This window comes from Rhinoderma darwinii, assembly GCF_050947455.1.
Source record: "Rhinoderma darwinii isolate aRhiDar2 chromosome 2 unlocalized genomic scaffold, aRhiDar2.hap1 SUPER_2_unloc_31, whole genome shotgun sequence".
In the NCBI taxonomy this organism is placed as follows: domain Eukaryota; kingdom Metazoa; phylum Chordata; class Amphibia; order Anura; family Rhinodermatidae; genus Rhinoderma; species Rhinoderma darwinii.
Window position 1 is genome coordinate 411914 of NW_027461698.1, and position 21820 is coordinate 433733.

The 21820-nt window shown below is 49.8% G+C and overlaps 11 non-coding genes across 11 annotated transcripts; all 11 read right to left on the reverse strand.

Moving 5' to 3' along the window:
• Nucleotides 1-957: 957 nt before the first annotated feature.
• Nucleotides 958-1148, reverse strand: LOC142677144 (U2 spliceosomal RNA). Its single transcript, XR_012852192.1, has one exon. It is a non-coding gene; the product is annotated as a U2 spliceosomal RNA (small nuclear RNA).
• A 1122-nt stretch (nt 1149-2270) lies between these two features.
• LOC142677145 (U2 spliceosomal RNA) lies at nt 2271-2461 on the reverse strand. The gene has a single exon (XR_012852193.1). It is a non-coding gene; the product is annotated as a U2 spliceosomal RNA (small nuclear RNA).
• A 1257-nt stretch (nt 2462-3718) lies between these two features.
• On the reverse strand, nt 3719-3909 carry LOC142677146 (U2 spliceosomal RNA). The gene has a single exon (XR_012852194.1). It is a non-coding gene; the product is annotated as a U2 spliceosomal RNA (small nuclear RNA).
• Nucleotides 3910-5184: 1275 nt separating this feature from the next.
• LOC142677147 (U2 spliceosomal RNA) lies at nt 5185-5375 on the reverse strand. Its single transcript, XR_012852195.1, has one exon. It is a non-coding gene; the product is annotated as a U2 spliceosomal RNA (small nuclear RNA).
• A 1275-nt stretch (nt 5376-6650) lies between these two features.
• On the reverse strand, nt 6651-6841 carry LOC142677091 (U2 spliceosomal RNA). Its single transcript, XR_012852145.1, has one exon. It is a non-coding gene; the product is annotated as a U2 spliceosomal RNA (small nuclear RNA).
• A 1108-nt stretch (nt 6842-7949) lies between these two features.
• Nucleotides 7950-8140, reverse strand: LOC142677148 (U2 spliceosomal RNA). The gene has a single exon (XR_012852196.1). It is a non-coding gene; the product is annotated as a U2 spliceosomal RNA (small nuclear RNA).
• A 1123-nt stretch (nt 8141-9263) lies between these two features.
• Nucleotides 9264-9454, reverse strand: LOC142677530 (U2 spliceosomal RNA). The gene has a single exon (XR_012852541.1). It is a non-coding gene; the product is annotated as a U2 spliceosomal RNA (small nuclear RNA).
• Nucleotides 9455-17250: 7796 nt separating this feature from the next.
• LOC142677150 (U2 spliceosomal RNA) lies at nt 17251-17441 on the reverse strand. Its single transcript, XR_012852197.1, has one exon. It is a non-coding gene; the product is annotated as a U2 spliceosomal RNA (small nuclear RNA).
• Nucleotides 17442-18561: 1120 nt separating this feature from the next.
• LOC142677151 (U2 spliceosomal RNA) lies at nt 18562-18752 on the reverse strand. The gene has a single exon (XR_012852198.1). It is a non-coding gene; the product is annotated as a U2 spliceosomal RNA (small nuclear RNA).
• Nucleotides 18753-19860: 1108 nt separating this feature from the next.
• On the reverse strand, nt 19861-20051 carry LOC142677152 (U2 spliceosomal RNA). The gene has a single exon (XR_012852199.1). It is a non-coding gene; the product is annotated as a U2 spliceosomal RNA (small nuclear RNA).
• A 1108-nt stretch (nt 20052-21159) lies between these two features.
• LOC142677154 (U2 spliceosomal RNA) lies at nt 21160-21350 on the reverse strand. The gene has a single exon (XR_012852201.1). It is a non-coding gene; the product is annotated as a U2 spliceosomal RNA (small nuclear RNA).
• Nucleotides 21351-21820: the final 470 nt, after the last annotated feature.

Below are 21820 nucleotides of genomic sequence, written 5' to 3' on the forward strand. Positions count from 1 at the left end.
CCACCCCTTCTCCTTTCACACCTTGTATCAGCTTTAATCCAGTCCAGTGCTGCCTGCTGAGCAGCACTGACCAACACTGCCTGGGCCCAGGCTTTTATCTCTGAGGCCCCATTATGATGTCAGAAAGCTGGCTCTGGCTCCTGAGGTCTCCACTATGACACGTGCAAAGTTCCGTCTGAACTTTATATAAGACGGTGCGGCTCAGTCAGTCACTCAGTGTTGCCTGAGAGGGCAACACTGCAACAGCCGGCCCCCAGGCTGTCTTTTTTTTGCACAGCTAGTTGCCTCCAGGAGGCCACAAGAGGGAGACAAGGGACTGCAAAATGGAAAATAGGCATCCACCAACTTTACAGACAACTTGTTCTCCTTGCTCCTACAACCTCCATCCTTGCACAGTTTGTTATTCTTCCAGGTAACATAGTAACAAATCCAAATTGCTGCTCTCTTTGTAGGCAAGCAAGGGTTTGTTGCAACTGCAATTCTTACTTCTTCTTGAAATGTAGGGACCACAGTACATTCCATCACATCCATCTAGTGTACACAGGTAGGTCCATTGTGACGGGCGGGCGGGCGGGCTGGCTGCTTTAATGGCTGTTTGCTGTTCCCCTACTCCACTCCACTATTTGACTATGGTGCTGCATCAATCAGTGGCTGGCTCAGGTGCAGCTCTTTAACCTACCTAGGAGGGAGGGCGGAGAGAAGACAAGGAAGGTGAATGAGCTGCTCCAATGTGAAATGCCGGAAACACAGAAACACAGACGACACAAAACAAGAGGTGGCAATGTATTAATTAATTGCATTTAATAAATTAGCTCATTATCACACATGACTGTACAAATGCATTGTCCAACAGGTGTTGAAATAATGGGATTAAAAGGGGAGATCCCATCCGAAAGACAAAAACAATGGCAAACACAAAAAGCACTTTTGGAATCTGATTTTAGTAAACACATAAGGAAAGGGTGCACCGGTCCTGGAAATACTGCAATACCAGGTCAATGCGTGGAGTGGACAGAGCAAGCTCTATTTCCATCTCCCTGTTCTAAAAATCCATTTAATATATGGTCCCCAGATAGGGGACGTATCAGATATTAAACTGATAAGAACAGATACTACACTTGATCTTAGCCAAAAGGCCGAGAAGCGATAACCCGAACGTGCCGTGCGTTTTGCTTCTTTTGCTTGCACCACAATGCAGTGCTGAAAGAGGAGGAATCGACATAAAAACGCCTTCCTGGCAACGCCCAAATGCCCTCCTGCCGTGCACACACTGGCAGCAGCAGCAGCAGCAGCAGTAAGTGCATGCCCACTGCCACCCCTTCTCCTTTCACACCTTGTATCAGCTTTAATCCAGTCCAGTGCTGCCTGCTGAGCAGCACTGACCAACACTGCCTGGGCCCAGGCTTTTATCTCTGAGGCCCCATTATGATGTCAGAAAGCTGGCTCTGGCTCCTGAGGTCTCCACTATGACACGTGCAAAGTTCCGTCTGAACTTTATATAAGACGGTGCGGCTCAGTCAGTCACTCAGTGTTGCCTGAGAGGGCAACACTGCAACAGCCGGCCCCCAGGCTGTCTTTTTTTTTGCACAGCTAGTTGCCTCCAGGAGGCCACAAGAGGGAGACAAGGGACTGCAAAATGGAAAATAGGCATCCACCAACTTTACAGACAACTTGTTCTCCTTGCTCCTACAACCTCCATCCTTGCACAGTTTGTTATTCTTCCAGGTAACATAGTAACAAATCCAAATTACTGCTCTCTTTGTAGGCAAGCAAGGGTTTGTTGCAACTGCAATTCTTACTTCTTCTTGAAATGTAGGGACCACAGTACATTCCATCACATCCATCTAGTGTACACAGGTAGGTCCATTGTGACGGGCGGGCGGGCGGGCTGGCTGCTTTAATGGCTGTTTGCTGTTCCCCTACTCCACTCCACTATTTGACTATGGTGCTGCATCAATCAGTGGCTGGCTCAGGTGCAGCTCTTTAACTTACCTAGGAGGGAGGGCGGAGAGAAGACAAGGAAGGTGAATGAGCTGTTCCAATGTGAAATGCCGGAAACACAGAAACACAGACGAAACAAAACAAGAGGTGGCAATGTATTAATTAATTGCATTTAATAAATTAGCTCATTATCACACATGACTGTACAAATGCATTGTCCAACAGGTGTTGAAATAATGGGATTAAAAGGGGAGATCCCATCCGAAAGACAAAAACAATGGCAAACACAAAAAGCACTTTTGGAATCTGATTTTAGTAAACACATAAGGAAAGGGTGCACCGGTCCTGGAAATACTGCAATACCAGGTCAATGCGTGGAGTGGACAGAGCAAGCTCTATTTCCATCTCCCTGTTCTAAAAATCCATTTAATATATGGTCCCCAGATAGGGGACGTATCAGATATTAAACTGATAAGAACAGATACTACACTTGATCTTAGCCAAAAGGCCGAGAAGCGATAACCCGAACGGGCCGCGCGTTGACCGAGCCTGCCCAATACTGCTGTTCACCCCTTGCAGCGATTCAGCCTACTCCTAGGCAATTCCATGGGGCCCTGCAGGCTCACACACACTCACAGCTACTAAGCGGGAGGTGAATAAAGGCCGGAGAGGAAGCAAGACAGGATTTGCTTCTTTTGCTTGCACCACAATGCAGTGCTGAAAGAGGAGGAATCGACATAAAAACGCCTTCCTGGCAAGGCCCAAATGCCCTCCTGCCGTGCAAACACTGGCAGCAGCAGCAGTAAGTGCATGCCCACTGCCACCCCTTCTCCTTTCACACCTTGTATCAGCTTTAATCCAGTCCAGTGCTGCCTGCTGAGCAGCACTGACCAACACTGCCTGGGCCCAGGCTTTTATCTCTGAGGCCCCATTATGATGTCAGAAAGCTGGCTCTGGCTCCTGAGGTCTCCACTATGACACGTGCAAAGTTCCGTCTGAACTTTATATAAGACGGTGCGGCTCAGTCAGTCACTCAGTGTTGCCTGAGAGGGCAACACTGCAACAGCCGGCCCCCAGGCTGTCTTTTTTTTGCACAGCTAGTTGCCTCCAGGAGGCCACAAGAGGGAGACAAGGGACTGCAAAATGGAAAATAGGCATCCACCAACTTTACAGACAACTTGTTCTCCTTGCTCCTACAACCTCCATCCTTGCACAGTTTGTTATTCTTCCAGGTAACATAGTAACAAATCCAAATTGCTGCTCTCTTTGTAGGCAAGCAAGGGTTTGTTGCAACTGCAATTCTTACTTCTTCTTGAAATGTAGGGACCACAGTACATTCCATCACATCCATCTAGTGTACACAGGTAGGTCCATTGTGACGGGCGGGCGGGCGGGCTGGCTGCTTTAATGGCTGTTTGCTGTTCCCCTACTCCACTCCACTATTTGACTATGGTGCTGCATCAATCAGTGGCTGGCTCAGGTGCAGCTCTTTAACCTACCTAGGAGGGAGGGCGGAGAGAAGACAAGGAAGGTGAATGAGCTGTTCCAATGTGAAATGCCGGAAACACAGAAACACAGACGACACAAAACAAGAGGTGGCAATGTATTAATTAATTGCATTTAATAAATTAGCTCATTATCACACATGACTGTACAAATGCATTGTCCAACAGGTGTTGAAATAATGGGATTAAAAGGGGAGATCCCATCCGAAAGACAAAAACAATGGCAAACACAAAAAGCACTTTTGGAATCTGATTTTAGTAAACACATAAGGAAAGGGTGCACCGGTCCTGGAAATACTGCAATACCAGGTCAATGCGTGGAGTGGACAGAGCAAGCTCTATTTCCATCTCCCTGTTCTAAAAATCCATTTAATATATGGTCCCCAGATAGGGGACGTATCAGATATTAAACTGATAAGAACAGATACTACACTTGATCTTAGCCAAAAGGCCGAGAAGCGATAACCCGAACGGGCCGCGCGTTGACCGAGCCTGCCCAATACTGCTGTTCACCCCTTGCAGCGATTCAGCCTACTCCTAGGCAATTCCATGGGGCCCTGCAGGCTCACACACACTCACAGCTACTAAGCGGGAGGTGAATAAAGGCCGGAGAGGAAGCAAGACAGGATTTGCTTCTTTTGCTTGCACCACAATGCAGTGCTGAAAGAGGAGGAATCGACATAAAAACGCCTTCCTGGCAACGCCCAAATGCCCTCCTGCCGTGCAAACACTGGCAGCAGCAGCAGCAGCAGCAGCAGCAGCAGTAAGTGCATGCCCACTGCCACCCCTTCTCCTTTCACACCTTGTATCAGCTTTAATCCAGTCCAGTGCTGCCTGCTGAGCAGCACTGACCAACACTGCCTGGGCCCAGGCTTTTATCTCTGAGGCCCCATTATGATGTCAGAAAGCTGGCTCTGGCTCCTGAGGTCTCCACTATGACACGTGCAAAGTTCCGTCTGAACTTTATATAAGACGGTACGGCTCAGTCAGTCACTCAGTGTTGCCTGAGAGGGCAACACTGCAACAGCCGGCCCCCAGGCTGTCTTTTTTTTGCACAGCTAGTTGCCTCCAGGAGGCCACAAGAGGGAGACAAGGGACTGCAAAATGGAAAATAGGCATCCACCAACTTTACAGACAACTTGTTCTCCTTGCTCCTACAACCTCCATCCTTGCACAGTTTGTTATTCTTCCAGGTAACATAGTAACAAATCCAAATTGCTGCTCTCTTTGTAGGCAAGCAAGGGTTTGTTGCAACTGCAATTCTTACTTCTTCTTGAAATGTAGGGACCACAGTACATTCCATCACATCCATCTAGTGTACACAGGTAGGTCCATTGTGACGGGCGGGCGGGCGGGCTGGCTGCTTTAATGGCTGTTTGCTGTTCCCCTACTCCACTCCACTATTTGACTATGGTGCTGCATCAATCAGTGGCTGGCTCAGGTGCAGCTCTTTAACCTACCTAGGAGGGAGGGCGGAGAGAAGACAAGGAAGGTGAATGAGCTGTTCCAATGTGAAATGCCGGAAACACAGAAACACAGACGACACAAAACAAGAGGTGGCAATGTATTAATTAATTGCATTTAATAAATTAGCTCATTATCACACATGACTGTACAAATGCATTGTCCAACAGGTGTTGAAATAATGGGATTAAAAGGGGAGATCCCATCCGAAAGACAAAAACAATGGCAAACACAAAAAGCACTTTTGGAATCTGATTTTAGTAAACACATAAGGAAAGGGTGCACCGGTCCTGGAAATACTGCAATACCAGGTCAATGCGTGGAGTGGACAGAGCAAGCTCTATTTCCATCTCCCTGTTCTAAAAATCCATTTAATATATGGTCCCCAGATAGGGGACGTATCAGATATTAAACTGATAAGAACAGATACTACACTTGATCTTAGCCAAAAGGCCGAGAAGCGATAACCCGAACGTGCCGCGCGTTGACCGAGCCTGCCCAATACTGCTGTTCACCCCTTGCAGCGATTCAGCCTACTCCTAGGCAATTCCATGGGGCCCTGCAGGCTCACACACACTCACAGCTACTAAGCGGGAGGTGAATAAAGGCCGGAGAGGAAGCAAGACAGGATTTGCTTCTTTTGCTTGCACCACAATGCAGTGCTGAAAGAGGAGGAATCGACATAAAAACGCCTTCCTGGCAACGCCCAAATGCCCTCCTGCCGTGCAAACACTGGCAGCAGCAGCAGCAGCAGCAGCAGCAGCAGTAAGTGCATGCCCACTGCCACCCCTTCTCCTTTCACACCTTGTATCAGCTTTAATCCAGTCCAGTGCTGCCTGCTGAGCAGCACTGACCAACACTGCCTGGGCCCAGGCTTTTATCTCTGAGGCCCCATTATGATGTCAGAAAGCTGGCTCTGGCTCCTGAGGTCTCCACTATGACACGTGCAAAGTTCCGTCTGAACATTATATAAGACGGTGCGGCTCAGTCAGTCACTCAGTGTTGCCTGAGAGGGCAACACTGCAACAGCCGGCCCCCAGGCTGTCTTTTTTTTGCACAGCTAGTTGCCACCAGGAGGCCACAAGAGGGAGACAAGGGACTGCAAAATGGAAAATAGGCATCCACCAACTTTACAGACAACTTGTTCTCCTTGCTCCTACAACCTCCATCCTTGCACAGTTTGTTATTCTTCCAGGTAACATAGTAACAAATCCAAATTGCTGCTCTCTTTGTAGGCAAGCAAGGGTTTGTTGCAACTGCAATTCTTACTTCTTCTTGAAATGTAGGGACCACAGTACATTCCATCACATCCATCTAGTGTACACAGGTAGGTCCATTGTGACGGGCGGGCGGGCGGGCTGGCTGCTTTAATGGCTGTTTGCTGTTCCCCTACTCCACTCCACTATTTGACTATGGTGCTGCATCAATCAGTGGCTGGCTCAGGTGCAGCTCTTTAACCTACCTAGGAGGGAGGGCGGAGAGAAGACAAGGAAGGTGAATGAGCTGTTCCAATGTGAAGTGCCGGAAACACAGAAACACAGACGACACAAAACAAGAGGTGGCAATGTATTAATTAATTGCATTTAATAAATTAGCTCATTATCACACATGACTGTACAAATGCATTGTCCAACAGGTGTTGAAATAATGGGATTAAAAGGGGAGATCCCATCCGAAAGACAAAAACAATGGCAAACACAAAAAGCACTTTTGGAATCTGATTTTAGTAAACACATAAGGAAAGGGTGCACCGCTCCTGGAAATACTGCAATACCAGGTCAATGCGTGGAGTGGACAGAGCAAGCTCTATTTCCATCTCCCTGTTCTAAAAATCCATTTAATATATGGTCCCCAGATAGGGGACATATCAGATATTAAACTGATAAGAACAGATACTACACTTGATCTTAGCCAAAAGGCCGAGAAGCGATAACCCGAACGTGCCGCGCGTTTTGCTTCTTTTGCTTGCACCACAATGCAGTGCTGAAAGAGGAGGAATCAACATAAAAACGCATTCCTGGCAACGCCCAAATGCCCTCCTGCCGTGCAAACACTGGCAGCAGCAGGAGCAGCAGCAGCAGTAAGTGCATGCCCACTGCCACCCCTTCTCCTTTCACACCTTGTATCAGCTTTAATCCAGTCCAGTGCTGCCTGCTGAGCAGCACTGACCAACACTGCCTGGGCCCAGGCTTTTATCTCTGAGGCCCCATTATGATGTCAGAAAGCTGGCTCTGGCTCCTGAGGTCTCCACTATGACACGTGCAAAGTTCCGTCTGAACTTTATATAAGACGGTGCGGCTCAGTCAGTCACTCAGTGTTGCCTGAGAGGGCAACACTGCAACAGCCGGCCCCCAGGCTGTCTTTTTTTTGCACAGCTAGTTGCCTCCAGGAGGCCACAAGAGGGAGACAAGGGACTGCAAAATGGAAAATAGGCATCCACCAACTTTACAGACAACTTGTTCTCCTTGCTCCTACAACCTCCATCCTTGCACAGTTTGTTATTCTTCCAGGTAACATAGTAACAAATCCAAATTGCTGCTCTCTTTGTAGGCAAGCAAGGGTTTGTTGCAACTGCAATTCTTACTTCTTCTTGAAATGTAGGGACCACAGTACATTCCATCACATCCATCTAGTGTACACAGGTAGGTCCATTGTAACGGGCGGGCGGGCTGCTTTAATGGCTGTTTGCTGTTCCCCTACTCCACTCCACTATTTGACTATGGTGCTGCATCAATCAGTGGCTGGCTCAGGTGCAGCTCTTTAACCTACCTAGGAGGGAGGGCGGAGAGAAGACAAGGAAGGTGAATGAGCTGTTCCAATGTGAAATGCCGGAAACACAGACGACACAAAACAAGAGGTGGCAATGTATTAATTAATTGCATTTAATAAATTAGCTCATTATCACACATGACTGTACAAATGCATTGTCCAACAGGTGTTGAAATAATGGGATTAAAAGGGGAGATCCCATCCGAAAGACAAAAACAATGGCAAACACAAAAAGCACTTTTGGAATCTGATTTTAGTAAACACATAAGGAAAGGGTGCACCGGTCCTGGAAATACTGCAATACCAGGTCAATGCGTGGAGTGGACAGAGCAAGCTCTATTTCCATCTCCCTGTTCTAAAAATCCATTTAATATATGGTCCCCAGATAGGGGACGTATCAGATATTAAACTGATAAGAACAGATACTACACTTGATCTTAGCCAAAAGGCCGAGAAGCGATAACCCGAACGTGCCGCGCGTTTTGCTTCTTTTGCTTGCACCACAATGCAGTGCTGAAAGAGGAGGAATCGACATAAAAACGCCTTCCTGGCAACGCCCAAATGCCCTCCTGCCGTGCAAACACTGGCAGCAGCAGCAGCAGCAGTAAGTGCATGCCCACTGCCACCCCTTCTCCTTTCACACCTTGTATCAGCTTTAATCCAGTCCAGTGCTGCCTGCTGAGCAGCACTGACCAACACTGCCTGGGCCCAGGCTTTTATCTCTGAGGCCCCATTATGATGTCAGAAAGCTGGCTCTGGCTCCTGAGGTCTCCACTATGACACGTGCAAAGTTCCGTCTGAACTTTATATAAGACGGTGCGGCTCAGTCAGTCACTCAGTGTTGCCTGAGAGGGCAACACTGCAACAGCCGGCCCCCAGGCTGTCTTTTTTTTGCACAGCTAGTTGCCTCCAGGAGGCCACAAGAGGGAGACAAGGGACTGCAAAATGGAAAATAGGCATCCACCAACTTTACAGACAACTTGTTCTCCTTGCTCCTACAACCTCCATCCTTGCACAGTTTGTTATTCTTCCAGGTAACATAGTAACAAATCCAAATTGCTGCTCTCTTTGTAGGCAAGCAAGGGTTTGTTGCAACTGCAATTCTTACTTCTTCTTGAAATGTAGGGACCACAGTACATTCCATCACATCCATCTAGTGTACACAGGTAGGTCCATTGTGACGGGCGGGCGGGCGGGCGGGCTGGCTGCTTTAATGGCTGTTTGCTGTTCCCCTACTCCACTCCACTATTTGACTATGGTGCTGCATCAATCAGTGGCTGGCTCAGGTGCAGCTCTTTAACCTACCTAGGAGGGAGGGCGGTAGAGAAGACAAGGAAGGTGAATGAGCTGTTCCAATGTGAAATGCCGGAAACACAGAAACACAGACGACACAAAACAAGAGGTGGCAATGTATTAATTAATTGCATTTAATAAATTAGCTCATTATCACACATGACTGTACAAATGCATTGTCCAACAGGTGTTGAAATAATGGGATTAAAAGGGGAGATCCCATCCGAAAGACAAAAACAATGGCAAACACAAAAAGCACTTTTGGAATCTGATTTTAGTAAACACATAAGGAAAGGGTGCACCGGTCCTGGAAATACTGCAATACCAGGTCAATGCGTGGAGTGGACAGAGCAAGCTCTATTTCCATCTCCCTGTTCTAAAAATCCATTTAATATATGGTCCCAAGATAGGGGACGTATTAGATATTAAACTGATAAGAACAGATACTACACTTGATCTTAGCCAAAAGGCCGAGAAGCGATAACCCGAACGTGCCGCGCGTTTTGCTTCTTTTGCTTGCACCACAATGCAGTGCTGAAAGAGGAGGAATCGACATAAAAACGCCTTCCTGGCAACGCCCAAATGCCCTCCTGCCGTGCAAACACTGGCAGCAGCAGCAGCAGCAGCAGCAGTAAGTGCATGCCCACTGCCACCCCTTCTCCTTTCACACCTTGTATCAGCTTTAATCCAGTCCAGTGCTGCCTGCTGAGCAGCACTGACCAACACTGCCTGGGCCCAGGCTTTTATCTCTGAGGCCCCATTATGATGTCAGAAAGCTGGCTCTGGCTCCAGAAGAGGCTGGACGCAGCTGCAGGCTTAAGGGAAGCCGACATGACCGTCCTGGTAGGGAAAGGGTTAATGTTACGAGGTCAGGGAAAGTTGAAGGAGCTGAAGGAGGGACGGGGAGGAGTTAAGGGGGGCGGGGGGGGGGGGGGGGGCCGTTGCTGTGCTTCCCGCTGTTTCTCGGCATTGAGCCGGAAGCAGCGGGAGGAGTAACACACAGTAAGCAAAGCTCCCCGTTGCCTGGCTCTTTAGTAATGGCAGAGGCCCTGATTTTAGAGCGGCTGCGTGCCGCTGCTGTGCACCACGGTCCCGGATGGCTGGAGGAGACCGTGGCTGCATTAACGCGGATCCCGGACGCCGTTTCGCCACGCCGGGCACGGCGTTCGGGGTCTGTTGTAAGGGACAGGCTCCCCTCCCCCGGCCCCCTTACGAGCATGGCTATGGCGGCGGGGGGGGGAGTCGGCAACAACCGCTCCTGCGCTGGGCAGGCAGAGAGCGGTGCCAGGGGTGACGGCGATGCGGGCTGTGTCGACCCGTCCCTCTCGGCGGTCCCGACCTCCAGAGCGCCTTAGTCGGGAGGTAGTCCCGCGGACACGGCGTCGCAGAGGGAGCCCGATCCCGGACGCTGCAGGCCAGGCAGCTGGGAGGACCGCCCCTTCCCAGGCCCTGCGTCCTGGCAGGAATCCCAGGCCGCGACGGGGTCCGGCGGTAAGCAGGGAGTCGCAGGCTGGGCTCCCTGTCACCCCTCCCCCATCAGATGGAAGATGTCGAGAGCAAGGTACGGCCGCCCCGCATGGTGATGTTCCGGCCAGGGGGCAGGCTTCGTCAGGATCGTCTAGACGGACGACTAGATCTGCAGCGACGTCGAGGCAACAGGTCCGGTCAGAAGTCTGGGTCCCGGCGGTCGGGCGGCAGGTTGCCGGCCCATCGGTCAGCGCGTCCTCATCCCCTTTCCGAAGATGTCGTTGGGAGGGACAGTCGTCGGCGAGAGAAGAACTGGAGGAAGGTGAACTGGACGTCTATCGTCGAGGTCAGGATGGTCCGGCTGACGGGAACACAGCGCCTGTGCAGCCCGGTGAGTGTATAACTCCATTATTGTCTTATCCAGCGATTTTTATGTCGGGTGTCGGCGGGGGGGCTGCTAGCATAGCATCGGGGGCCGGTAGTGGCGCGGGCGGACGCGACGGAGCGGGTTTGGCAGATTTAGTGGGTTGCTTACGGGAGCTGGTGGGGCGCCTTGATAGGGCCGCGGCGCCGGTAGTAACGGAAGTGTCCCCTGCGGTAGTTTGGGAAGGCCCCAGGGACGTGGGATCGTTGCAGGCGCGTCCTGTGGTGGCGGTTAGAGAGGCGGTCGCGGTGTCGGTGCAGACTGAGGCACAGAAGGACGGCGATCGAGTGCGCATGGACGATCGTGCTCGGGGGGAGGTGTATGTTTGTTTTGAGGGTCCGTTGGGGGCGCATTTAAAGCAGGAGGTGCGTGATCGGATCTGGAAAGATGAATACGTTGAAATTTTTTCTCTCTTGCCGCTGGCTAAATTCAATTTGGATAAGAGCAAGCGGGATGAGAGTAAAAAGGACGAGGAGGAACGGCGGCGGTATAGGCTTATCCCGCAGACGTTCGTTAATTGGTCGCAGGCGTTCGCCATATTGGCTAGTGTGATAGGGGAAAAGGCGCCGGAAAATTGTTCGGCGTTATTTTGTTATTTTGATGCTATTGGGGAGGCTCATAGGGCGTATGGGGGTCAGGCGTGGCTGCGATATGATGAGCAATTCCGTCAGCGGAAGGCGGTTCGGCCGGCGATTCGGTGGGACCAGAAGGATATTGCTCTCTGGTTACGGGTTACGGCTCCGGTTAGGCAGCCCTTTCCCGGGAGCGGTGGCCAGGGAGGCCAGTCTAGTCAGAGTGGACCAAGCGGCGGGGGAAAGGCGGGGTTTTGCTGGCAATTCAATGAAGGCCAGTGCAAGTTTGGGGCCACGTGCAAGTTCAAGCACGTGTGCTCCGAGTGTAATGGTGCATCACACGGGGCGGCAAAATGTCTGCGAAAAAAGAGGTCCGGGAACCAGCACGGGGCTGGTCAAGGGGGTGTCGCCGGTGAGGGTGGAAAGGATGGCCCTTTATCTAAATGAGTATCCGGATAGGGCGGCAGCTAGGTTGCTTTATGAAGGGTTTAGTGTTGGTTTTGTTATTCCTCCGCCTCCTTATGAGGTTCCGGTTACGGGGAGAAATTTAAAATCGGCTTACTTGCATGTGGAAGTCGTGTCGGAAAAGTTGTTAAAAGAAGTTTCGTTGGGGCGCATGTCGGGGCCATTTGTGGAGTCGCCGGTGAAAGATTTAGTTGTGTCCCCTTTGGGTATTGTCCCTAAACGCGAGCCCGGAAAGTTTCGTTTGATTCAACATTTATCGTATCCCAAAGGTTCGTCGGTAAATGACGGGATTGATCACGAGTTGTGCTCCGTAGTTTATACCTCATTCGATAAGGCGGTGGGGTTAGTGCGGGCTGCGGGTCCTGGGGCGCTGCTAGCAAAAACTGACATCGAGGCGGCGTTCAGGTTGTTGCCGGTCCATACAGAAAGCAACGGCTGTTGGGTTGTTTTTGGAATGGGGCCTTTTACGTGGATCAGTGCCTTCCGATGGGGTGTTCCCTTTCTTGTGCATACTTCGAGGCGTTTAGTAGCTTCGTGGAGTGGGTAAAGAGGGGAGTATCCGGGGTCGACTCGTTGATCCATTACTTAGATGATTTGTTATGCGTTGGCCCGGGGGGTTCGCCGGTTTGCGGTAATTTGCTTCATGCTCTACAGAAGGTGGCGAGGGATTTTGGGATTCCTTTGGCGCCGAAAAAAAAAAAAAAAAAAAAAAACGGAGGGCCCGGTAGCGACGATTTGTTTTTTGGGAATCGAAATAGACTCGGTGGCAATGGAGTGTCGTCTCCCGGCGGATAAGTTGGGTGCTTTGAGGCTGGAGGTTCAACGGGCTTGTAGAATGAAGAAAGTGACGCTGAGGGAGCTTCAGTCGCTGCTGGGGAAGTTGAATTTCGCCTGCCGGATTATGCCGATGGGGAGGGTGTTTGGTAGGAGGTTGGCGGCGGCAACGGTGGGAGTGCGTGCGCCGCATCATTTTGTGCGGCTCAAGGAGGAGTACCGTGCTGATCTTCAGGTTTGGAATGACTTCTTGGGCCAGTTCAATGGTCGCTCGCTATGGATGGCCCCAGCGCAGGATACGAGTGTTTTGAATATTTTCACGGATGCGGCTGGGGCGGGTGGTTTTGGAGCTTACGGGGGAGGTCCGTGGTGCGCAGGTCAATGGCCGGCTAGCTGGGTGTCCAGTGGACTCACGCGGAATCTGGCCCTGCTCGAGCTGTTTCCCATCGTGGTGGCGGCTACCATTTGGGGGGACAGGCTCAGGGATAAGAAGGTCCGTTTTTTACTGCGACAACATGGGGGTGGTGCTTGCCATTAATAACATCACGGCGTCCTTTCCTCCGGTAGTTCAATTGTTGCGACATTTAGTGTTGGTATGTTTGTCGTTGAACGCGTGGGTGGTGGCGGTGCATGTCCCGGGTGTACGGAATTGTATCGCTGATGCTCTTTCTCGCTCGCAGTGGGACCGGTTTCGGCAATTGGCACCGGGAGCGGAACGTCTCGGTTTGGCTTGTCCGCAGCATCTTTGGGATCTGGTCTCGGTCCCGTAGAACAATTGGTACAAAGGTCTTTGGCGCGCACGACGTGGAGTGCTTATGCTGCTTGTTGGAGGCAGTGGGAGGAGTGGGTAAGAGAGTTGGGTGACGTCAATACGGATAGAGACAGGTTGGTGGCACTTTTGTACTGGTTAGGGGACGCCTGGGAGGCGGGGTTTTCAGTGGCGAAGGTGAACCGGTTCATGTCTGCGGTGGCGTTTGGGTTTAAGTTGCGGGGCTTTCAGGATGTATCGAAGGAATTTCTGGTATCGCAGGCTTTGAAGGGGTTGCGCCCCGGGGTCGGTTATGTGCCCAGTAGAGTGCATGCGGGGTTTTACGCCAAACAGGGGGTCTCCAGATTTGCCTTTGTTACGTCATGTGGACGGGTCGTTTTTGTCCAGGTTTCAGTTTGGAGCTGTATTTAAAAAATGTTTGACGGCGGTTGGTGTCGCGGCAGGCTCATATTCATCTCATTCCTTCAGGATTGGCGCAGCAACAGAAGCGGGGCGCTGGGGGTTGGATGATGAGGGGGTGAGGCGTATTGGTCGTTGGGAGTCCAACAGGTTTAAGTCCTATGTCCGCCCCCATATGTTATGAATTTTGCTGTTAACGCTTTACAAATGTTATATGGTGGTGCCTAATTGTTTTTTCAGTTTCAGATTCGCCTCCGTGTTTGGTGTGGTTGATGGGTCATTCTTACGTGCACTGGGGGGCTTTGAGGGCGGACGTCCGCCCGAATGGTCGCCAGTTGCGCATTCCGCGACAGGATGCGGTTGTGCATTGGCTGGGTTTTAGAGGTATGTCGTGGAGCAGGGTGTTGGCGGAATTCCAGACATATGCTCGGCTTGATAGGGTTCCGGAGGTCTTAGTGTTGCACGTGGGTGGGAATGACTTAGGAGTCCGCCCCTTTCGTGAGTTGGTGCGGGATACCAAACATGATATGTTGTGTTTGTGGGTATCTTATCCCAAGTTGGTGATAGTGTGGTCGGACATAGTCCCAAGAAAGCATTGGCGGTTAGCTAGATCTGTGGAGAGAGTCAATAAGGCTCGCATTAAAGTTAATCGGGCGGTGTCCCGTTTTGTGGCAAAAAACGGGGGCATTTGCGTGAGGCATAGGGATTTGGAGTCAGGAGTGGGGAATTTCTGGAGGAGTGACGGGGTTCATCTGACCGAGGTTGGCATTGATCTCTGGAGCTTGGCGATAGCAGAAGGAATAGAAAGGGCGGTGGTGGTGTGGAGGAACTCACAGGCTTAAGGTGGTCAAGGCCTGTTTCGCTGTGGCGGGGGGAGTCCTTGAGGCCAGTCAGTACAAAATGGTGGGGGGGTCGCATCGGGGGTATGCGTCCCCCAAAAAAGGTACATGGTTGAAGACTTCATCGGGTGGTATCCCTTTGAAGTGGTCTTCTGGTAGAAGGTATATCACTTGAAGGCTTCATCGGGTGTTATCCCTTTGAAGTGGACTTCTAGTGGTCGGTATATCACTTGAGGGCTTCATCGGGTGTTATCCCCTTGAAGTGGACTTCTAGTGGTCGGTATATCACTGGAGGGCTTCATCGGGTGTTATCCCCTTGAAGTGGACTTCTAGTGGTTGGAGCCATCTGCAGAGGTGAACGGTGCTTCCGAGCTGGTTTACGGCTGGAGGTAATTGGTGGTTTGCAGATGGCTAATTCGGTGTGTTCTTTAAAAAGGACTATCTGAGGGGGCTTCAAGGACTTCCTCTGCTCGGGTTAATGTTATGACCCATGTTGGGTCATGTGAATTATTAGGAGGAATTCTCTGGTGGATTCCTAACTAGTTATCCGAATGTTTCGGATTTAAATTGTTTTTATAAAACTGTGAAATTAATAAACGGCTGCTGTGGCCATTTCACATCCAACCTCGGTGTCATGTGTCGTTACTAAATGGGGATGGGGGATAGTATGGTTTAAGGTTAACACACGACTCTACCTAGGCAGGTCAAGAAGAGGCTGGACGCAGCTGCAGGCTTAAGGGAAGCCGACATGACCGTCCTGGTAGGGAAAGGGTTAATGTTACGAGGTCAGGGAAAGTTGAAGGAGCTGAAGGAGGGACGGGGAGGAGTTAAGGGGGGCGGGGGGGGGGGGGGGGGCCGTTGCTGTGCTTCCCGCTGTTTCTCGGCATTGAGCCGGAAGCAGCGGGAGGAGTAACACACAGTAAGCAAAGCTCCCACCCTCCCACCCTTGTTTTGTTACTCTTTAGGTCTTATGTACGTCTGGCTATGAGCGTTGTGTTTTTATTTTGTGTGCTTATTTAACATGTTTTTCTTTTTTCCGGAGTAGGTTCTGTTGTCATGGCAGCTGGCGGGGGGAGTCCTTGAGGCCAGTCAGTACAAAATGGTGGGGGGGTCGCATCGGGGGTATGCGTCCCCCAAAAAAGGTACATGGTTGAAGACTTCATCGGGTGGTATCCCTTTGAAGTGGTCTTCTGGTAGAAGGTATATCACTTGAAGGCTTCATCGGGTGTTATCCCTTTGAAGTGGACTTCTAGTGGTCGGTATATCACTTGAGGGCTTCATCGGGTGTTATCCCCTTGAAGTGGACTTCTAGTGGTCGGTATATCACTGGAGGGCTTCATCGGGTGTTATCCCCTTGAAGTGGACTTCTAGTGGTTGGAGCCATCTGCAGAGGTGAACGGTGCTTCCGAGCTGGTTTACGGCTGGAGGTAATTGGTGGTTTGCAGATGGCTAATTCGGTGTGTTCTTTAAAAAGGACTATCTGAGGGGGCTTCAAGGACTTCCTCTGCTCGGGTTAATGTTATGACCCATGTTGGGTCATGTGAATTATTAGGAGGAATTCTCTGGTGGATTCCTAACTAGTTATCCGAATGTTTCGGATTTAAATTGTTTTTATAAAACTGTGAAATTAATAAACGGCTGCTGTGGCCATTTCACATCCAACCTCGGTGTCATGTGTCGTTACTAAATGGGGATGGGGGATAGTATGGTTTAAGGTTAACACACGACTCTACCTAGGCAGGTCATGAGGTCTCCACTATGACACGTGCAAAGTTCCGTCTGAACTTTATATAAGACGGTGCGGCTCAGTCAGTCACTCAGTGTTGCCTGAGAGGGCAACACTGCAACAGCCGGCCCCCAGGTTGTCTTTTTTTTGCACAGCTAGTTGCCTCCAGGAGGCCACAAGAGGGAGACAAGGGACTGCAAAATGGAAAATAGGCATCCACCAACTTTACAGACAACTTGTTCTCCTTGCTCCTACAACCTCCATCCTTGCACAGTTTGTTATTCTTCCAGGTAACATAGTAACAAATCCAAATTGCTGCTCTCTTTGTAGGCAAGCAAGGGTTTGTTGCAACTGCAATTCTTACTTCTTCTTGAAATGTAGGGACCACAGTACATTCCATCACATCCATCTAGTGTACACAGGTAGGTCCATTGTGACGGGCGGGCGGGCGGGCGGGCGGGCTGGCTGCTTTAATGTCTGTTTGCTGTTCCCCTACTCCACTCCACTATTTGACTATGGTGCTGCATCAATCAGTGGCTGGCTCAGGTGCAGCTCTTTAACCTACCTAGGAGGGAGGGCGGAGAGAAGACAAGGAAGGTGAATGAGCTGTTCCAATGTGAAATGCCGGAAACACAGAAACACAGACGACACAAAACAAGAGGTGGCAATGTATTAATTAATTGCATTTAATAAATTAGCTCATTATCACACATGACTGTACAAATGCATTGTCCAACAGGTGTTGAAATAATGGGATTAAAAGGGGAGATCCCATCCGAAAGACAAAAACAATGGCAAACACAAAAAGCACTTTTGGAATCTGATTTTAGTAAACACATAAGGAAAGGGTGCACCGGTCCTGGAAATACTGCAATACCAGGTCAATGCGTGGAGTGGACAGAGCAAGCTCTATTTCCATCTCCCTGTTCTAAAAATCCATTTAATATATGGTCCCCAGATAGGGGACGTATCAGATATTAAACTGATAAGAACAGATACTACACTTGATCTTAGCCAAAAGGCCGAGAAGCGATAACCCGAACGTGCCGCGCGTTTTGCTTCTTTTGCTTGCACCACAATGCAGTGCTGAAAGAGGAGGAATCGACATAAAAACGCCTTCCTGGCAACGCCCAAATGCCCTCCTGCCGTGCAAACACTGGCAGCAGCAGCAGCAGCAGCAGCAGTAAGTGCATGCCCACTGCCACCCCTTCTCCTTTCACACCTTGTATCAGCTTTAATCCAGTCCAGTGCTGCCAGCTGAGCAGCACTGACCAACACTGCCTGGGCCCAGGCTTTTATCTCTGAGGCCCCATTATGATGTCAGAAAGCTGGCTCTGGCTCCTGAGGTCTCCACTATGACACGTGCAAAGTTCCGTCTGAACTTTATATAAGACGGTGCGGCTCAGTCAGTCACTCAGTGTTGCCTGAGAGGGCAACACTGCAACAGCCGGCCCCCAGGCTGTCTTTTTTTTGCACAGCTAGTTGCCTCCAGGAGGCCACAAGAGGGAGACAAGGGACTGCAAAATGGAAAATAGGCATCCACCAACTTTACAGACAACTTGTTCTCCTTGCTCCTACAACCTCCATCCTTGCACAGTTTGTTATTCTTCCAGGTAACATAGTAACAAATCCAAATTGCTGCTCTCTTTGTAGGCAAGCAAGGGTTTGTTGCAACTGCAATTCTTACTTCTTCTTGAAATGTAGGGACCACAGTACATTCCATCACATCCATCTAGTGTACACAGGTAGGTCCATTGTGACGGGCGGGCGGGCTGGCTGCTTTAATGGCTGTTTGCTGTTCCCCTACTCCACTCCACTATTTGACTATGGTGCTGCATCAATCAGTGGCTGGCTCAGGTGCAGCTCTTTAACCTACCTAGGAGGGAGGGCGGAGAGAAGACAAGGAAGGTGAATGAGCTGTTCCAATGTGAAATGCCGGAAACACAGAAACACAGACGACACAAAACAAGAGGTGGCAATGTATTAATTAATTGCATTTAATAAATTAGCTCATTATCACACATGACTGTACAAATGCATTGTCCAACAGGTGTTGAAATAATGGGATTAAAAGGGGAGATCCCATCCGAAAGACAAAAACAATGGCAAACACAAAAAGCACTTTTGGAATCTGATTTTAGTAAACACATAAGGAAAGGGTGCACCGGTCCTGGAAATACTGCAATACCAGGTCAATGCGTGGAGTGGACAGAGCAAGCTCTATTTCCATCTCCCTGTTCTAAAAATCCATTTAATATATGGTCCCCAGATAGGGGACGTATCAGATATTAAACTGATAAGAACAGATACTACACTTGATCTTAGCCAAAAGGCCGAGAAGCGATAACCCGAACGTGCCGCGCGTTTTGCTTCTTTTGCTTGCACCACAATGCAGTGCTGAAAGAGGAGGAATCGACATAAAAACGCCTTCCTGGCAACGCCCAAATGCCCTCCTGGCGTGCAAACACTGGCAGCAGCAGCAGTAAGTGCATGCCCACTGCCACCCCTTCTCCTTTCACACCTTGTATCAGCTTTAATCCAGTCCAGTGCTGCCTGCTGAGCAGCACTGACCAACACTGCCTGGGCCCAGGCTTTTATCTCTGAGGCCCCATTATGATGTCAGAAAGCTGGCTCTGGCTCCTGAGGTCTCCACTATGACACGTGCAAAGTTCCGTCTGAACTTTATATAAGACGGTGCGGCTCAGTCAGTCACTCAGTGTTGCCTGAGAGGGCAACACTGCAACAGCCGGCCCCCAGGCTGTCTTTTTTTTGCACAGCTAGTTGCCTCCAGGAGGCCACAAGAGGGAGACAAGGGACTGCAAAATGGAAAATAGGCATCCACCAACTTTACAGACAACTTGTTCTCCTTGCTCCTACAACCTCCATCCTTGCACAGTTTGTTATTCTTCCAGGTAACATAGTAACAAATCCAAATTGCTGCTCTCTTTGTAGGCAAGCAAGGGTTTGTTGCAACTGCAATTCTTACTTCTTCTTGAAATGTAGGGACCACAGTACATTCCATCACATCCATCTAGTGTACACAGGTAGGTCCATTGTGACGGGCGGGCGGGCTGGCTGCTTTAATGGCTGTTTGCTGTTCCCCTACTCCACTCCACTATTTGACTATGGTGCTGCATCAATCAGTGGCTGGCTCAGGTGCAGCTCTTTAACCTACCTAGGAGGGAGGGCGGAGAGAAGACAAGGAAGGTGAATGAGCTGTTCCAATGTGAAATGCCGGAAACACAGAAACACAGACGACACAAAACAAGAGGTGGCAATGTATTAATTAATTGCATTTAATAAATTAGCTCATTATCACACATGACTGTACAAATGCATTGTCCAACAGGTGTTGAAATAATGGGATTAAAAGGGGAGATCCCATCCGAAAGACAAAAACAATGGCAAACACAAAAAGCACTTTTGGAATCTGATTTTAGTAAACACATAAGGAAAGGGTGCACCGGTCCTGGAAATACTGCAATACCAGGTCAATGCGTGGAGTGGACAGAGCAAGCTCTATTTCCATCTCCCTGTTCTAAAAATCCATTTAATATATGGTCCCCAGATAGGGGACGTATCAGATATTAAACTGATAAGAACAGATACTACACTTGATCTTAGCCAAAAGGCCGAGAAGCGATAACCCGAACGTGCCGCGCGTTTTGCTTCTTTTGCTTGCACCACAATGCAGTGCTGAAAGAGGAGGAATCGACATAAAAACGCCTTCCTGGCAACGCCCAAATGCCCTCCTGGCGTGCAAACACTGGCAGCAGCAGCAGTAAGTGCATGCCCACTGCCACCCCTTCTCCTTTCACACCTTGTATCAGCTTTAATCCAGTCCAGTGCTGCCTGCTGAGCAGCACTGACCAACACTGCCTGGGCCCAGGCTTTTATCTCTGAGGCCCCATTATGATGTCAGAAAGCTGGCTCTGGCTCCTGAGGTCTCCACTATGACACGTGCAAAGTTCCGTCTGAACTTTATATAAGACGGTGCGGCTCAGTCAGTCACTCAGTGTTGCCTGAGAGGGCAACACTGCAACAGCCGGCCCCCAGGCTGTCTTTTTTTTGCACAGCTAGTTGCCTCCAGGAGGCCACAAGAGGGAGACAAGGGACTGCAAAATGGAAAATAGGCATCCACCAACTTTACAGACAACTTGTTCTCCTTGCTCCTACAACCTCCATCCTTGCACAGTTTGTTATTCTTCCAGGTAACATAGTAACAAATCCAAATTGCTGCTCTCTTTGTAGGCAAGCAAGGGTTTGTTGCAACTGCAATTCTTACTTCTTCTTGAAATGTAGGGACCACAGTACATTCCATCACATCCATCTAGTGTACACAGGTAGGTCCATTGTGACGGGCGGGCGGGCTGGCTGCTTTAATGGCTGTTTGCTGTTCCCCTACTCCACTCCACTATTTGACTATGGTGCTGCATCAATCAGTGGCTGGCTCAGGTGCAGCTCTTTAACCTACCTAGGAGGGAGGGCGGAGAGAAGACAAGGAAGGTGAATGAGCTGTTCCAATGTGAAATGCCGGAAACACAGAAACACAGACGACACAAAACAAGAGGTGGCAATGTATTAATTAATTGCATTTAATAAATTAGCTCATTATCACACATGACTGTACAAATGCATTGTCCAACAGGTGTTGAAATAATGGGATTAAAAGGGGAGATCCCATCCGAAAGACAAAAACAATGGCAAACACAAAAAGCACTTTTGGAATCTGATTTTAGTAAACACATAAGGAAAGGGTGCACCGGTCCTGGAAATACTGCAATACCAGGTCAATGCGTGGAGTGGACAGAGCAAGCTCTATTTCCATCTCCCTGTTCTAAAAATCCATTTAATATATGGTCCCCAGATAGGGGACGTATCAGATATTAAACTGATAAGAACAGATACTACACTTGATCTTAGCCAAAAGGCCGAGAAGCGATAACCCGAACGTGCCGCGCGTTTTGCTTCTTTTGCTTGCACCACAATGCAGTGCTGAAAGAGGAGGAATCGACATAAAAACGCCTTCCTGGCAACGCCCAAATGCCCTCCTGCCGTGCAAACACTGGCAGCAGCAGCAGCAGCAGCAGTAAGTGCATGCCCACTGCCACCCCTTCTCCTTTCACACCTTGTATCAGCTTTAATCCAGTCCAGTGCTGCCTGCTGAGCAGCACTGACCAACACTGCCTGGGCCCAGGCTTTTATCTCTGAGGCCCCATTATGATGTCAGAAAGCTGGCTCTGGCTCCTGAGGTCTCCACTATGACACGTGCAAAGTTCCGTCTGAACTTTATATAAGACGGTGCGGCTCAGTCAGTCACTCAGTGTTGCCTGAGAGGGCAACACTGCAACAGCCGGCCCCCAGGCTGTCTTTTTTTTGCACAGCTAGTTGCCTCCAGGAGGCCACAAGAGGG